We start from the raw sequence: 18,034 nt of genomic DNA, 5'->3' as shown, positions 1-18,034 counted from the left end.
AATGTTACTTGATTCACAAAAGCTTAATATCAATGAAGTCTTATATTTAGTTGTTTGTCCTTTTGGTATCAAATCTAAGAATTATTTGCCAAATTTTTGGTCATGAAGACTTATCCGTATGTTTTCTTACAAGAGTTTTATTGTTTTAGTTCTTATGTTTAAGCCATTGGTGTACTTTTAGTTAATATTTGTGTGTGGAATGAGAAAGGAGTACAACTTATTCTGCATATGTGATTTAATTATTTCAGTAGTATTTGTTGTAGGGACTATTCTTCATTAAGTGGTGTTGGCGCTATTGAACATATTGATGAGGGTTTATTTCTGGACTCAGTGTTATTCCATTGATCTATGTCTCTAATGCTCACATCACACTGTTTTGACTACTGTATTTTTCTGGTAAGTTTTGAATTCAGGATATGTGAGTCCTTTTTTTTTTTTAAGATTTTATTTATTCATGAGAGACAGGGAGAGGGAGAGAAAGAGGCAGAGACACAGGCAGAAACACAGACAGAGGGAGAGGCAGGCTCCATGCCCTGACGTGGGACTCGATCCCAGGACTCTAGGATTACGCCCTGGGCCGAAGGCAGGTGCTAAACCGCTGAGCCACCCAGGGATCCCCCTTTTTTTCCTTTTCCAATATCGTTTTGGCTCTTCTATCTACTTACAGTGCCGTGTGAATTTGAGATTCAGTTTTTCCATTTCTCCAAAGAGGGTTTTGGAATTTTCATAGAATACATTGAATATATAGATCATTTTGGGGAGTATTACTATATTAACAATATCAAGAGTTCTAATCACTGAACATTGGATCTTTTCTTTTTTAAAAAATATTTATTTAGGAGGTGCATGTGTGCAAGTAGGAGGAGGGGCAGAAGGAGAGAATCTTGAATCTGAGAGAATCTGACTTGCTGCTGAGTGCAGAGCTTAATGCAGGGCTGGATCTCATGACCCATGAGATGATAACCTGAGTTGAAACCAAGAGTCAGATGCTTAACTGACTGGATCTATTTTTTTAGATTGGTCTTTAATTTCTCTTTAGCAATCTTTTGTAATGTATAAGTCTTTCACCATTATTCCTTTGGATACAACTGTAAAATGATATTTTTCCACTTTTAAATTATATTTTTTTTGTGAGAAAGAGCGTGAACAGAGGGGAAAGGGAGAAGCAGTCTCCTTGCTTAACAGGGATCTGAGGTGGGGCTCGATCCTAGGACCCTCGGATCATGACCTGAGCTGAAGGCAGACAGTTAACCGACTGAGCCACTCATGTGCCCCCCACTTTTATTCATTGCCCTTATATAGAGACTAAAGTAATATTTGACTGTTGGTCTTATACCCTGCAACTTTGCTGAATTTATTAGCTTGTGTTTTGGGTGTATAGTTAAATTCTAAGGGATATTCTTTTTTTTTTTTTTTTTTTAAAGATTTTATTTATTCATGAGAGAGAGAGAGAGGCAGAGAGAGAGAAGCAGGCTCCATGCAGGGAGCCCAATGTGGGACTCGATCCCAGGACTCCTGGATCACACCCTGGGCGGAAGGCAGGTACTAAACCGCTGAGCCACCCAGGTGTTCCTCTAAGGGATATTCTGTATATAGAATTATGTCTTCTACAAGTAGAGATAGCTTTACTTCTTTCTTTCCAATTTGGATGCCATTTATTTCTTTTTCTTGCCTTAATGCTCTGGCTACAACTTGGAGTGCAGGGTTCAATAGCAGTTGTGAAAATGTTTTGGTCTTGTTCCTGATCTTAAGGGGAAAACTTTCAGCCTTTGACCATTGAGTATGATTTTGGCTGTAGGCTTTTCATAAATGTTGTTTATTATGTTAAGGAAATTTCCCTTCTATTTCTAGTTTGTTGAGTGTTTTTTTCATGGAAGGGGTGTTTTATTTTTTGTATTTTTATTTTTATTTTTATTTATTTATTTTTTTTTAAATTTTCATTTATTTATGATAGTCACAGAGAGAGAGAGAGAGGCAGAGACACAGGCAAAGGGAGAAGCAGGCTCCACGCACCGGGAGCCTGATGTGGGATTCGATCCTGGGTCTCCAGGATCGCGCCCTGGGCCAAAGGCAAGCGCCAAACCGCTGCGCCACCCAGGGATCCCCTGTATTTTTATTTTTTAAATACTTTGTTTATTTGTTCATGAGAGAGAGAGAGGCAGAGACACAGGCAGAGGGAGAAGCAGGCTCCACGCAGGGAGCCTGATGTGGGACTCAATCTTGGGACTCTGGGAATAGGCCCTGGACCGAAGGCAGGTGCTAAAGCTCTGAGCTACCTAGGCTTCCCTGAAAGGGTGTTATAAATCTTGCATATATTGAGCTGGTTATGCATTTTGTTTTATTTGTGTGGTGTATTGTTGATTTTTTTTTATATAAGTACCCTCTGTTGTTGTAAAGTACACATGTATTATTTATCCATATGTAGGTGTTCAATTCACTGGCATTCATTACACCCATGGTGTATATAATCATTACCACTATGTATATTGAGAACTTTTCCATCATCCTCAACATACAGTTATCTATCAGTAACTCCGTGTTGTTCCCTTTCTGTAGCCCCTGGTAACTTCTAATAGATTATAGAGATCTCTCTTTGAATTTGCCTCTTCTAGGTAAGATAAATCATAAGCGCAATGGTACATTTGTCTCTTTGTGTTTGGCTTATTTCACTTAGCATAATACTTTTATTTTTTATTTTATTTATTTATTTTTTAAAAGATTTTATTTATTTATTCATGAGAGACACCGAGAGAGGCAGAGACAGAGGCAGAGGGAGAAGCAGGCTCCATGCAGGGTGCCCAACATGGGACTTGACCTTTGGTCTCCAGGATCGGGACTTGACCTTTGGTCTCCAGGATCAGGCCCTGGGCTGAAGGCGGCGCTAAACTGCTGAGCCACCTGGGCTGCCCAGCATAATACTTTTAGTGTTTATGTTGTAGCATGCATCAGAACTTTGTTCCTTTTTATAGCTGATTAATCTTCTATTGTGAATATACCATATTCTATCCAGTCATCAGTGGTGGGTGGACATTTGAGCTCCACCTTTTTAATATTTTGAATACTGCTACTATGAACGTGGGTTTACAAATATCTGGTTGAGTGCCTACTTTCAATTCTTTTGAGTATATAGGAGTGGAATTGCTGGATCATACGCTGATTTTATTGTTTACCTTTTGCAGGTATTCTCTCTTCCCTTTTTTTGATTGATTTGTTTTAGAATGAGAGTGAGTGAGGAATGGGGTGGGAGGGTGAGGTGGAGTGAGAGAGAATCTCAAGCAGATTCTCTTAGTGAGTGTGGAATACCTCGCCACTCAGGTCTCCTCTCAGGACTCTGTGATCATGACCTGAACCGAAGTCAAATCTGTTGTTGAACTGACAGAATCACCTAGGTGCTCCTATTCTTTTTCTTTTCTTTTTTTTTTTTTTAAGATTTTTTAATTTATTCATTTATGATAGACATAGAGAGGCAGAGACACAGGCAGAGGGAAAAGCAAGGCTCCATGCCGGGAGCCCGACGTGGGACTTGATCCCGGGACTCCAGGATTGTGCCCTGGGCCAAAGGCAGGCGACAAACAGCTGAGCCACCCAGGGATCCCTCTTTTTCTTCTTTTGATTAGATATTTGCTCGCTTACCTAGTAGTTTATCCAGTTGTGATAGTTGCTTGTGATAGTTTTTCCTGTTTATTTTCTGTTTTTATGGTGAGATTGACCCTTAATGTTCCCTGTTTCCTTGTTTCTTCTGATGTCAGTAGACACTTGACTGTGGTAACCTTTGCTCAAATTACTTTCAGAACTTGTTTTCTGTAATTGTTTTCAGAACTTGCTGCTTTTATCAGGTAAAATCAGGTAAAGGTTGAATCTGGTGAAGAAGTTAAACTAGTAGATAACAGTTTGATTCTAAATGTGACTTGAAATTAACATGAATGGTTTTTATCATGTGATATGTAGAGTTCACTTTTTAGTGGTTCTGTTTTGCAAACTTTGGTCACATCTGGCCACCATCTGTGTTTGTAACAGCCCATGAACCAAGAATAGCTTCTACATTTTGGAAGGAGAGAAAAAAGGAAAATATTTTGTAATGTATTAAAATTATACCAGATTTCTGGTAATAATATATAAAGTTCTCTTGGAACATGGCTCTTTTATGTATTGTTTATGGCTACTTTGGTGCTATGATGAGAGTTGAGTAGTTTGGAAAAAAACGGTTTTATACAGTCTAAAATATTTGGTTTCCAGGCCTTGATAGAAAAAGGTTATCAACCTCTTGTTGAGATCATCCCAAGGGTTAATTATTAAGTGGTCTGGTAAGGACTATACCTGTTGTCAGTTTCTGATGTGTATGTCAAAATATTATTTGTTCTTAAGCACATCTAATACTTTTGTTTTAATGAGTGGAAACAGTAATTTGGTAGTTAAATTAACTACAAGACAACTTCTGGTTAATGGGAAGGATGTTTATAGGTAGTGTGACATTCATGTCTTTTTGGCCAGCATATCTTCTTGGTTTTCAGAGAAGAGGGTAAAAAGTTATTTGTACCCATAATACTGTTAAAGCATTTTTCATAATACATTTGGATTATTTTTGTACCTTGTATCCTCCATTAAATCTAGAACTCAAGTTTGGGGGCCCCTGGGTGGCTCAGTTTGCTAAGCGTCTGCTTTGGGCTCAGGTCATGATCTTGGGTTCCTGGGATCAAGCCTCGAGTTGGGCTTCCTGCTGAGCAGGGGGTCTACTTCTCTCTCTGACTCTGCCCCCCCACCCCCCCACTGGTGCTCACTGGTTTTCTCAAATAAATAAATGAAATCTTAAAAAAAAAAAAACAAAAAAACTCAAGTTTGGGATTTTTGTTTGGCAGATAGTCTTTATTTTGTATCCTTGAGGCCTGGCATAGTTTCTGGTAAGTAGGTAAGCAATAATCTTTTCAGGGGACATGAGTAAGTATTCTATTTTTTTTTTTTTTTGAGTAAGTATTCTATAAATATAATTTACAGATATACAAATTGTATTCTGATGCACAAGTATATTTTAGAGCTATAATAACTATTCTATAAATGTCTGAAGCATTTCTCATCTTGGCCGTCCCGTGGAAAAGAAAGCTAGATTTGTATTTTAGAGATGTAAAAAGAAAATAAGTAGAAACCTGTGAGAGACTAAAATCAGTTGGACAAAATTATTACACACGGCACTGTTGCCCAAAATAGTTACTTTCCTTTTAACTCTGAATCAAGAGTATAGCTTGTCTATATTTATTTTGTTGACCTTTTGTGGGTTGTATCATCACAAATGTGGTCACAAAATATATTAAGGTTAATTTTCTGTAATTTCTGTGGTGAGTAGAAAGATAATTTGATACATCATCATATATGTACCAGATACTATCGTTAAGTCCAGGAATACAGTGATAAGCAAAACATGGTTAGCCTTCATGGATCTTCAGTCAGGCAGACAGAAAACATTAAATAAGTCATCCCACAATAGTTATATTATTGCAGTTAAATGGAGACTAGGAAGAGAACTTTGAGCATGCATTCCCCAGGGGAGACCTGATGTAGTTTAGCGCTCAGGGAGTTTCCCTAAGAAACTGACATAGAGACTGGGATCCAAAGACTGAGTTAAGAGTTAACTTGGGGATAAAAGGGGCTGGGAGGGTGGGAGAGAGGAATTGAAAACATTTTAAGTACAGAGACCAGCTTGAGTAGAGCCCAAAGAGTGTGAGTGTAGTTTTGGTAACTTTGTGAAGGCTGTGAGTTTATGGTTGAGTGCTAGATTATCCTGAGGTTTTGCCATTTAGGTTTCTCTCTCTCTTTTTTAATTCAGCATTAGGTATGGATAAGTAGAAACTCTTCACACTACCAATGGCCCAGATTTTCCTTTCTTCTAATTAGACTTTCTCCCTCAAGAAGCTTCTATTTCAGTTAAGATTTTAATGGCATTCTTTTTTGTTTCCTGCTTGAAAATGGCATTATTTATTAAATCTGCAAAATTAAAAAAATTTATAGTAAAAAAAGTCTTATAATTACCCGGTTTTTCTCTCTGGCAGTCCGTTAATCAGTTTCTTGTATGTTCTTTTAGAGATTTTATGCACATGCAAGCAAGTGTGTGCAATCTCCGCCCCCAGATGGTTTTTTGTTTTTTTTTTACATTACACTACTTTCACACCTTGCTTTTTTCCATTATTATATCTTCTTATATATTTTATTTATTCTATATCTGTACGTAAAGAACTGCCTCATTTTTTATGACTACAGAATAGATCATTGTATAGATATTCCCTAATTTAGTAGTTCCTTAGTGATGGATGTTTAGTTTGTTTTGCGATCTTTTACTATTATAAATAATACTGTGATCATTAACTTTATATGTACCTCATTTCATAATCTAGCACGTATGTGTTTATAGGATAAATGTCATTTCTATTATTTATTTATTTATTTATTTATTTATTTATTTATTTATTTAAAGATTTATTTATTTATTCATGAGAGACACAGAGAGAGAGAGAGAGGGGCAGAGACACAGGAAGAGGGAGAAGTATGCAGGGAGCCCGATGTGGGACTCCATCCCAGGTCTCCAGGATCACACCTTGGGCAGAAGGTGGCACCAAACTGCTGAGCCACCCAGGCTGCCCTAAATGTTATTTTTAAAACTTATTATTGAAGTAATATTATTGAAGTAGTTGACATACAGTGTTATATTAGTTTTGGGTGTGCAATATAGTGATTCGACAATTCTGTATTTTATTCAGTGCTTACCATGATACGAAGTGTAGTCACTATCCGTCATATACATTATTACAGTATTCCTGACTGTATTCCATAATGTTGTACTTTTCATCTCTGTGACTTATTTACTTATTAGAGAGAGTGAGTGAGAAAGAGCACACCAGCAGGAGAAGGAAAAGCAGACTCCCCAGCAGAGTAGGGAGCCTAACGCAGGGCTCCATCCCAGGACTCTGGGATCATGACCTGAGTCAAAGGCAGTCTCTTAACCCACTGAGCCACCCCCAGTGCCTGATTTACTTGTTTTAAAACTGGAAGTATGTACCTCTTAATCCCCTTCACCTATCCATCCACCCACTGTAGATAAAAATGTTTATTTAACAAATCAAGTATTGAGTACCTGCATTACCTTGAGTTTTGTTGATGGTAGTGTTTAAGCAAACTTTTTTTGAGTTACCAGTAAGTGCTACAATTTAAAAAAGGAATAGGACAAAAAATGAAGAAAAAATAAGATACTGTCCCTGTCTTAGAGACTGTTAGAGTCTGGGATTAATATCAGTGTAATGTGTGAAGTGCAGTAATAAGAGATATGCACAGGGGAATGCAGAGCCTTAATTAAGGTTGTTGTGGATCCATGGAGAGGCTTCTTGAATCTAATTTTGAAGTGTAAGTAGATATTAGAAGGGGAAAGGAAGTGTGTCTTAGGTGAAAAAGTAGGATCAAGTACCTAGAGGTATAACAGCATGAGATTTATGTAACTTCAAAATGTAAAGCATGTGATGCAGGTGATAGTGGGACCTAAATTTGGGTGGGTGAATTAGGGTCAATTCAAGAAACCTTTTATTTGTTAGCCTAAGAACTTGGACTTGGTTTTTTGTTTTTTGTTTATTAATTTTGAATGAGATTTCATACAAAACACCAGTATAAAACAAAAAAAGATGGAGCTGCTTTGATTTGGGGTAAGAAACAGGCAGGTTTTCTTTCTTTTTTTTTTTTTTTTCTTAAAGATTTTGAGAGAGAGGAGACACATAAGCAGGGGGAGGGACAGAGGGAGAAACAGATTGCTTGCTGAGCAGGTAGCCTAATTCGATTCCGGGCTTGATCCCAGACACTGGGATCATGATCTGAGCTGAAGGCAGACACTTAGCTGACTGAACCATGCAGGCACCCCAAGAACAGTCAGGCTTTCTTCTCACTGTCTTGGGTATTCCTTGAGAGACTTTCCAGAACAGTATCTCTGAGGAACCCAATTGAACCTACCTCTGGGATGGTTTCAACAGAAGGATTTTGAGTAGTACAGAGGGAAAGGTCACCTAATAGGAGTAAATGTAAGATACATTGTTAGAGTGTGAAATAACTTTGTATGATACGTGGAGGAGGACAAGGGGGAAGGAAACCAATCACCTATTTTTTGGCTGTTCTGATATTGTTACTTCTGTTTAGAATAGTCTATTAAGAGGTAATTAACAGGGGCACCTGGGTGATTTAGTGGTTGAGTGGCTACCCGTGGCTCAGGTCCTGGGATCCAGTCCTGCATCAGGCTCCCTGCAGGGAGCTTGCTTCTCCCTCTGTGTGTCTGTCTTTCTCTGTGTCTTTCATGAATAAATAAAAAATTAAAAAGAAAGATAATTAACATGTAAAAAAAAAACCCAGTTCTTTTATTAGAGATATGTACTGATGTACTGAATGAAATGATATCCGTGGATTTGCTTCAAAGCAATCCCGGTATGGAAGGAAGGCCATGGGATGGAAGCAGTAGGTAGGAAGTAGATGGGCCATGAATTGATATTTGTTGAAACTGAGTAATGAGTGATGCCTGTTGAGCGTCAGCCTTTGGCTCAGGGTGTGATCTCTGGTCCGGCGATTGAGTTCCGCATCAGGCTCCCTGTGAGGAGCCTGCTTCACCCTCTCTATGTCTCTGCCTCTCTCTTTGTGTCTCTCCTGAATAAATAAATAAAATCTTAAAAAAAAAAAGAGAGAGAGAGAAAAGAAACAGTAATGATTATGTAGAAATTCATTATATTATTTTTCACTTTTGATTGTATTTGATATTTTCCATAAAAACTAAAAAGTGAAAGGTTCGGGCAGCCCCGGTGGTGCAGCGGTTTAGCGCCGCCTGCAGCCTGGGGTGTGATCCTGGGGACCCTGGATCGAGTCCCGCATTGGGCTCCCTGCATGGAGCCTGCTTCTCCCTCTGCCTGTTCCTCTGCCTCTCTCTCTCTGTGTCTCTATGAATAAATAAAAAAAAAAAAAAAAAAAAAAAAAGTGAAAGGTTCTATGGATAATTGGGGGGAGGTGTGCAGAGGGAGAAAGAGAATCTTAGGTGTGGAACCCTCTGTAGGCTGGATCTCACAATTCTGAGATCCTGATCTGAGCTGAAATCAAGAGTTGGATGCTTAACCAACTCCACCCAGGCATTGCTCTATGGATAATTTTTTTAGACTAAGTGGAAGATTACTTTTTTTTTTTTTTACTAATTGGTAATTTTTCAGGAAAATGTTAATGTTTAGGCTAAGATACATATTTTTAAATGTGTTTAAAAACTGATTTCAAACTGGGGTGCGTGGGTGATAAGTTGGTTAGGCCTCTGACTCTTGATTTCTGCGCTTGGGTCAGGATCTTAAGAGTTGTGAGATTGAGTCCTGTGTTGGACTCCATGGTGGGTGTAGAGCCTGCTTAAGATTCTCTTTGCCCTCCACCCCCAAAATCTAATTTCAAACTATGTGAAAATGCTGTATCATTTTTCTAGTACTTTTCTTGGAAGGAAACTTCTTTTAGTTATTTGAATATCCAAGTATGTTTTGAAAAGTTAAAAAAATTCAATTATAGTGTTCTACCTAATTGTATTTTTTATTTTTTTATTATTTTTAAAAAAATTTTAAGATTTATTTATTTATTTATGATAGAGAGAGAGAGAGAGAGAGAGAGAGAGGCAGAGACACAGGAGGAGGGAGAAGCAGGCTCCATGCCGGGAGCCCGATGCGGGACTCGATCCTGGGACTCCAGGATCGTGCCCTGGGCCAAAGGCAGGCGCTAAACCGCTGAGTCACCCAGGGATCCCCTAATTGTATTTTTTAAATTAAGCATTATTTATGAGTAATTATAAGGACATGAGTAATTACATTTTTTTTGTATTTTCACGTGATTGACAAGTTAATTTCTATTGTCAGTTATAAGCTGTATTAGTAATCAAGGGTAAGCAGATTAATTTACTTAAGTTTGGGTTGCTTTGGAATTGGTTTTAACTCATTAGGAAGTTTTGTTCTAATATTGGTTTAATGTGCCTGGCATTTTGATTAAAGTGCTACAATGTATATATATTTGAGTACTTGTAGCAATTCTTTTTTTTTTTTTTTTTTAAGATTTTATTTATTTATTCATGAGAGAGACACACACAAAGGCAGAGACACAGGCAGAGGGAGAAGCAGGCTCCATGCAGGGAGCCCGATGCAGGACTCGATCCTGGAATCCAGGATCACGCCTTGGGCCAAAGGCAGGCGCTAAATTGCTGAGCCACCCAGGGATCCCCCCCTTTTAAAAAATATTTTATTTATTTATTTGACAGAGCAAGAGAGCACAAGCAGGGGGAGCAGCAGGCAGAGGGAGAGGGAGAAGCAGGCTCCCCACTGAGCAGGGAGCCCAAGGTAGGTCTCGATTCCAGGATGCTGGGATCATGACCTAAACTGAAGGTAGACACTTTACTTACTGAGCCACCCAGGCACCCCTCAAGTGCCCTTAATGCCCATCACCTAATTACCCCATCCTTCCATCCACCTCCCCTCCAACAACCTTGTTTGTTTCCTACCGTTAGAGTCTCTTATGGTTTGCCTCCCTCTCTGCTTTCATATTATTATTTTTTAAAAATATTTTATTTATTTATTTATTCATGAGAGAGAGAGAGAGAGAGAGAGAGAGAGAGGCAAAGACACAGGCAGAGGGAGAAGCAGGCTCCATGCAGGGAGCCTGATGTGGGACTTGATCCTGGGACTCCAGGATCATGTCCTCGGCTGAAGGCAGACACTAAACTACTGAGCCACCCAGGGATCCCTGCTTTTCATATTATTATATTTTATTTTTTTAAAGATTTTATCTATCCATTTGAGAGAGAGAAAGAGTGAGCACAAGCAGGTCGGGGCAGAGGGAGAAGCAGACTCCCCGCTCAGCAGGGAGTCTGATGCAGGGCTCAGTCCTGAGACTCTGGGATCATGACCTGAGCTAAAGGCAGCTGCTCAACCAGACTGCTTAACTGACTGCCCCATCTTACTTTATTTTGAAGATTTATTTGAGAAGGAGCGAGTGTGAGTGGGTAGAGGGGCAGATGGAAAGGAAGTGAGAATATAGAGTAGGTTCCCCCCTGAGCGTGGAGCCTGACATAGGGCTGGATCCTACAACCCATGAAATCATGACCTGAGGTGAAACCAAGAGTTGGATGCTTAACAGACTGAGCCTCCCAGGGTCCCCTATGATGTTTGTGTTTTGAAGAAACAGGGGCATCTGCTGTTAGCTGTATTATAGTGTAAAGGTGTGGTGAGATAAATTTGCCTGGTGAGAATTTATAAACAGAATTCCTTTATTAAATGAGATAGTATGGTCACAATTGTGCCAAGGTTAAGTGCAGTTACTGGTATTAAAGGCTTGAAACACTAATGTTCTAAATTGTTCTTCCTTCTTTTTCTTTTTTCTTTTTTAAAGATTTGTGTATATGAGAGAGAGAGAGAGAGAGAGCTTGAGTGCACAAATGGGGGAGAAACAGTGGGAGAAGGAGAAGCAAGTTCCCTGCTGAGCAGGGAGCCTGATGCAGGGCTCTATCCTATGACCCAGAGATCATGACCTGAGCTGAAGGCAGATGCTTAACTGACCTGAGCCACCAAGTGCCCCAATTTCTTTTTTTCTGTATCTAGTGGAAAGAGCACAAACATAGAAGAGAGCACCAATATGGCTCTGTTTGGCATTTGGCCAGGTCAGTTTCCATTTTTGAGATTCAGATTCTGTACTTACAACATGGAGATAGTAATTAATATTTGTCTTATTATAAGTATGAAGCTCCCCCCTTTTTAAAAAGATTTTAATTATTCATGAGAAAGGCAGAGACCTAAGCAGAGGGAGAAGCAGGCTCCCCATGGGAGGCCCGATGTGGAACTCGGGATCATGACCCTGGACCCTGAGATCATGACCTGAGCCGAAGGCAGACGCTCACTGAGCCACCCAGGTGCCCCAGTATGAGGGTTTAAAGAGAACAAAATGTATGAATGTTTTTAGGAGTTTCTGGTACTTGAGTATCCACTGAATGCTTCCTTTCTAAAGGCTGGGCTTCCGTTGATAGTCAGCTAGCCCCAATCTTACCATGTATGTGGTCTTCAGTGTACCAGCTTCTATAACAAACCTAGCAGCTCTTCTGTTTCCAGCATTCAGTGGGCCAATTCTCAGCTTTTCCTCTGTCCTTTTCCAAGACTTCAGTGACTCCCTTTGATACATTGTCCTTGGCTTTCTATTTGATCTTTTGTTCCTGGGTCATTTCTTTTTCAATAAGCAAGGGTCATTTCTTTTTCTTTTTCTTTTTTTTTTGCAAGGGTCATTTCTTAGTAACAATTAACTTTTATTGCCACGATAATTTGTAGTCTTTTGCCTCAGTTTGCTTCTATCTAAAATTATAATGCTCTCAGAGATCATTTATCTAACTACTTGCTAGATTTGCTTACCTTACAGATCCTCTTTTCTTTTCAGCAAAAAGTTAATAGACTTGAATTCTGACTCCGTGTGTCAGGTAGAGAGGATTGGTGGGAAGAGACTTCAGGTACTCTGGTTCACTCCTTTCTTCTGTGGTTGGGATGGTGGAGCAGGGGTCAGAGGATGGCTGGCCTTTAATCCCTGCTTTTTGCTAAAGGACCCTCTGGCAAGGTTACTCTGAACTTGTTTTTTGTCTGTAATTATGAGATAATAAAAACCTGTGCTGCCTACCATACTTGGTTATTTTTGAGATTCAGATGATACAGAACATGTTAAAACTAGACAACAGGGGCACCTGAGTGGCTCAGTTGGTTAAGTATCTGCCTTCAGCTTGAGTCATGATCCCAGGATCCTGGGGTGGAGCACCACATCAGGCTCCCTGCTCAGCAGAGCTCCCTGCTCCCTTTTCCTTCTGCCCCTCCACCTCACTTGTGTACACACGAGTGCGCATGCTCTCTCTTTGTCAAATAATCTTAAATAACTAGAATATAAGCATGCATTTATTAGATTCTGTAGCAGTGAGTGAGATGGGAATAATGTATATGTTTATAGTCATATTTTACTTCACCATACCATTGTAGAATTGAACATGTCCTTTGTAATTTTGAATGGAGACTGAGAAATCACAATTCTTTTTTTTATTTTTTATTTTGTTTTTTTTAGAAATCACAATTCTTATAGAAGAATTGTTGTTGCCCCCTAAAAATCATTATCATTTATTATTGATGACCTGTACTGGATTAAGAATAATCTTAGTGTACATTTAACATTTGTTAGTTGATAAAACCTCCTACAAATAGGAGGCAGTATTATCCCATCTTTACAGTTAAAGAAACAAGGTTAGAGAGGTAAAGTAACTTCCACAATCTCATTGATGGTTAGTGGTAAAGCAGAAATTAATTGAGCCCCATGCATTTCCAGTATAAAACAGTTTGTCTTCACAGAACACATAGCATAATTTATAGGGAAATTCAATTACTGAGTTGAATGCCTGACAATAATGTAATAATTGTATGTCAATTATATGCATATATATATACACACATATATAAATATATATATTTTAAAGATTTTATTTATTTATTCATGAGAGACACACAGAGAGAGAGGTAGAAGTAGGCTCCATGAAGGGAGCCTGATAATGCAACTTATCCTAGGACTTTAGGATCACGCCCCCACCTAAAGGCAGACGTTCAACCACTGAGCCGCCAGGCATCCCGTATGTCAATTATATTAAAGAAAAAAAAACCAACACAGCTTTTCTGTTATGCTGATATATGAGTATGATTCAGTATGTATAATTTCTCATTTGACTATAAGCAAACAAATGTGTAAGGGATTTAGACTTCAAAGACTTAGCGATTTATAAATGCACAGAATAGTATGGATATTTATCTTCTTATTCTGCTTCTCCCAGAGTCTTGAACAAGTCATTCGGTCTCTCTGCCCCTCCCGTTCTCTCTGTCAGAAAGAACATTTTTAGTAAGTTATACTGTAGATTTTCTTACTAGATTTAAACTAGACTAAAAGGGGAATGATTTATAAGCATATTTTGAATTTCATAATGTTGTGACTTTATGTGTCTACATATTCCTATCATGTGTTATAGAGTCCTTAATAAAAACGATCCAAGACAATTCCTTAATAGCAGGAACAATAGCTGCATCTCTAACATAATTAATTTGCAAGATAGCAAATCAGCACTGCCAAAAGGGCAAGATGCCATTGGAGTTGGTTATTTGAGGAGGGAAGGGTTTATTTTCTTCAACCTGGGTCTTGAAGGAAGCATAGATAGGACAGATTTAAACAAGGCACAGTGAAAGTGTAGTAGTGCACGCACCCTGAGGCAGGAGGAATGCCATATGGGGAACTATGTGATACAAATTATACTCTGGTTAGATTTTAAGATGTAATAAGGAGATTATTTAGCAAATAAGGTGGAGTGAATGGATTGGAGTCAGTTTACAGAGGGTCTTGAAGTCTATTTGGATAGGTGGTATGTACTGTATTTGAGTACTGTATTTTTTTTTTTAAAGATTTTATTTATTTATTCATGAGAGACACACAGAGAGAGAGGCAGAGACAGGCAGAGGGAGAAGCAGGCTCCATGCAGGGAGCCCGATGTGGGACTTGATCCCAGGACTCCAGGATCACACCCTGGGCCGAAGGCAGGCTCCAAACCGCTGAGCCACCTGAGGATCCCTTGAGTACTGTATTTTGAGTAATAGGGAGGTAATGAAGGTTTTTTAGAAAGATAGTAATAGCATTGGAATTGTGTGAAATTGTGTTTTTTTTTTTTTTTTTTAAAGATTTATTATAGAGACAGTGTGCATGTAAGAGGTAGGAGGAGGGGCAGAGGAAAACAATTTCAAGCTGACTTCCTGGTGAGTGCAGAGCCTCCTATTAGGCTGTATTCTACTACCTGAGATTATGAACTGATCTGAAATCAAAAGGTGGATGCTTAACCAACTGAGCCCCCCAGGTGCCCCTCTAAATTGTTTCTATTTTTTAAAACGATTTATTTATTCATGAAATAGAGATTGTGCAGGTGTGTGTGCCTGTGTGCATGAGTGGGGGGAAGGGGCAGAGGGAGAGAGAAAAACTCAAGTGGACTCCCTGCTGAGTGTGGAGCCACATGCAGGGCTCAAACCCAGGATCTGGAGATCACCACCTGAGCTGAAATCAAGACTTGGAATCCCAACCAATCAAGCCACCCAGATGTCCCTAAATTTTGTTTCTATTTTAAACATTATTTATTTATTTGGTATTTGAAATATTTTTTCATTAACATAGTACTGAATGGAAGTTGAGTCCCCATACTGTCATGTTAATTATGTAATTAAGTAAAAGAAATGGAAATAATGTAACTTTTCAAAGAAATACAGTGAATAATAAAAAAAAAAAAAAAAAGAAATACAGTGAATAATACTAGAGCCACTGCTTTTTGAATTGTTACTAGGGGATCCCTGGGTAGTTTAGAGGTTAGCCCTTGCCTTTGGCCCAGGGTTTGTGTAATCCTGGAGTCTTGGGATCGAGTCCCACATCGGGCTCCCTGCATGGAACCTGCTTCTCCCTCTGCCTGTGTCTCTGCACCCCCCTCTTTCTCTATGTCTCTCTCATGAACAAATAAATAAAATCTTGAAAAAAAATGAATTGTTACTATGAGCCAGGCTCTTTTTAAAAAAACTTTTTTAAGGATTTTATTTATTCATGAGAGAGAGAGAGAGAGGCAGAGTGCTAAACCGCTGAGCCACCCAGGCTCCCATCCTGAGCCAGGCTCTTTATAAAGGTTTCAGGAAGCATGACTGCAGAGAGCCTATGCTTTTAACCATTACACTGAACTATCTCTCAAAAAATGGCTTCATACTAATAATTAAGATAAAAAAGAGAACCTTTGAATGTTGTTACTCAGGATAAGAGTCAGACTTAATTTCAAGATTTTGAAATAATTCACGAGTCTCCATTCCTCATTCATGGGGGATATATTCCAAAGCCCCTGTGATGACTAAAACCAAGAATAGAACCTGAACCATATATATATATATATATATTTTTTTTTAATTTTAGTTTTAATTTAAAAATTTTTTAGAACCAAACACTATATTTACAATGTTTTTTCTATGCATATATACCTGTGACAAAGTTTAATTTAGAAATTAGGCACATTAAGATATTAACAATAATGATAAAATATAAAATTTATGGCAATATACTATAATAAAAGTTATGTGGTTTTTTATTTTTTATTTGAGTATACTTGAAATACAATGTTACATTAGTTTCAGATATACAACATAATGATTCAGCAACTCCTATGCTCTGCTTACTGCAAGTGTAGCTATTGTCTGTCACCATGCAATTCTCTTTAATACGATTTTTTTGGGGGGGGGGGAGAAAATCACTTTATTCTAATTAATTCACAAATGATAACATCACAAAAGGTGATTTAAGGAGGCACACAAACATCTGCCCAGCCCCAAACTCAAACCATCTCAATGAACTTGTATACTAAAAATATCCTTTCTCATTACAATTCTGAAGAAAGCTGTATTTAATGATGGAGAGGTTTAACTGGTGGTTTTGCACTTTATATCTTCACTATTTATTATATTTTTATGCTAAATTAACTTGGTCATGATTGATGAGTTTCCATATCTTCCAATTTGAACTTCTTGATTAGGCTAATCCATTTGCAGATCTGCATTGTTTCAGTAGCTTGCTGAAACCTTCACAAAGATTTAGGTCACCCTGGTTATGGGCACACTCCAGGAACGGTTTCATCTCGGGCTAAACTGCTGCTGCTGTTGCTGGTATGCTCACTGGGTTCCCTGAGGCTCCTGGTAAGTGATGTCGGGCCTTGAAGGCTCAGCGTTACTTCCAACGAAGTCCCCAGTAATGGCATGACCAATCATGTGCCTGTCAGCAAAGCCTGCAGCCCCTCCAGCTGCAGTGGTTGCCATCTGGGCCATGAGACCTGGCTGCCAGGGTGTAGCAGGTGAGCCAATAGCAGTTGGCAAGCTGCTGCTGGTGGCTGAGCGGCTGGCGCTGGTCTAGATGCAGCTCTCATCTGAGGTGCCCACCTGGCCGGAGGGGCCGTGCCAGAGGTGCGGCTACGGCTTCCATGCAGCATGTCTACTGGTACAGGAGCACGGCGTCCAGAAGCCTGACACTCGGTGGAGACCTTTATTACAATACTATTGACTATATTCCTTATATCAGGGTTTTTATTCCTGTGACTTACTCTTTCCATAACTGGAAGCCTGTATCTCCCACTCCACCCATTTTGCCCATCTGCCCAACTCCCTCCCTTCTGGCAGTCATCAGTTGTTTGTATTTACAGGTCTGATTGTACCTTTTGTTTATATTTTATATTCTACGCATAAGTGAAATCATATGTTTGTCTTTTCTGACTTCACTTAGCATAGTACCTTCTAGGTCCAGCCTTGTTGTTGCAAATGGCAAGATCTCAGTCTTTTTATGGCTGAATAATATTCCATTGTGTATGTATACACCACAATTTCTTTATCCATTCATCTGTCAGTGGTATATTTATCCTTTTTCCTGTGATGATATGAGGTTATAAAATGCCTATGTGATGAGATGAAGTGAGGTGAGTGATAATAGGCATTGTATTGAAATATTAGGCTACTATTGCTCTTCTGGCAGTAATGCCAGTTGGAGGATTATCTACTTCTGGACTGAGGTTGACCAAAGGTAATTGAAATTGTGAAAAGCAAAACTGTGGGTAAGGGGAGACTTTTTTTCAAAGATTTTATTTATTCATGAGAGACACAGAGAGAGGCAGAGACACAGAGACACTTGATCCTGGGACTCCAGGATCACGCCGTGGGCCAAAGGCAGGTGCTAAACCTCTGAGCCACCCAGGGATTCCCAAATATTTAACTCTTGATCTCAGCTCAGGTCTCAATCTCAGGCTTGTAAATTCAAGCCCTGGGTTGTTCTCCATGCTGGGTGTGGAGTCTAATTTAAAAATATATATATGTATTACTTTTCTAAACTATATACCACGTTCTCATCTGAGATTTTAGTCAGTTCCTCCCTTGGCTAAAGAAAAGGCTAATAGCAA

At 39.0% G+C, this 18,034-nt stretch overlaps 1 protein-coding gene and 1 pseudogene across 8 annotated transcripts in view; one reads left to right on the top strand and one right to left on the bottom strand.

Annotated features, from left to right (window-relative positions):
- The window catches only part of NSD1 (nuclear receptor binding SET domain protein 1), a 154,499-nt gene that overhangs the window by 33,068 nt on the left and 103,397 nt on the right, over window positions 1–18,034 (top strand). The window lies entirely within an intron of this gene.
- LOC100685271 lies at window positions 16,624–17,077 on the bottom strand (annotated as a pseudogene).

Source organism: Canis lupus, chromosome 4 (assembly GCF_011100685.1).
Source record: "Canis lupus familiaris isolate Mischka breed German Shepherd chromosome 4, alternate assembly UU_Cfam_GSD_1.0, whole genome shotgun sequence".
In the NCBI taxonomy this organism is placed as follows: domain Eukaryota; kingdom Metazoa; phylum Chordata; class Mammalia; order Carnivora; family Canidae; genus Canis; species Canis lupus.
This window is presented reverse-complemented; position numbering and strand designations above follow the sequence as displayed.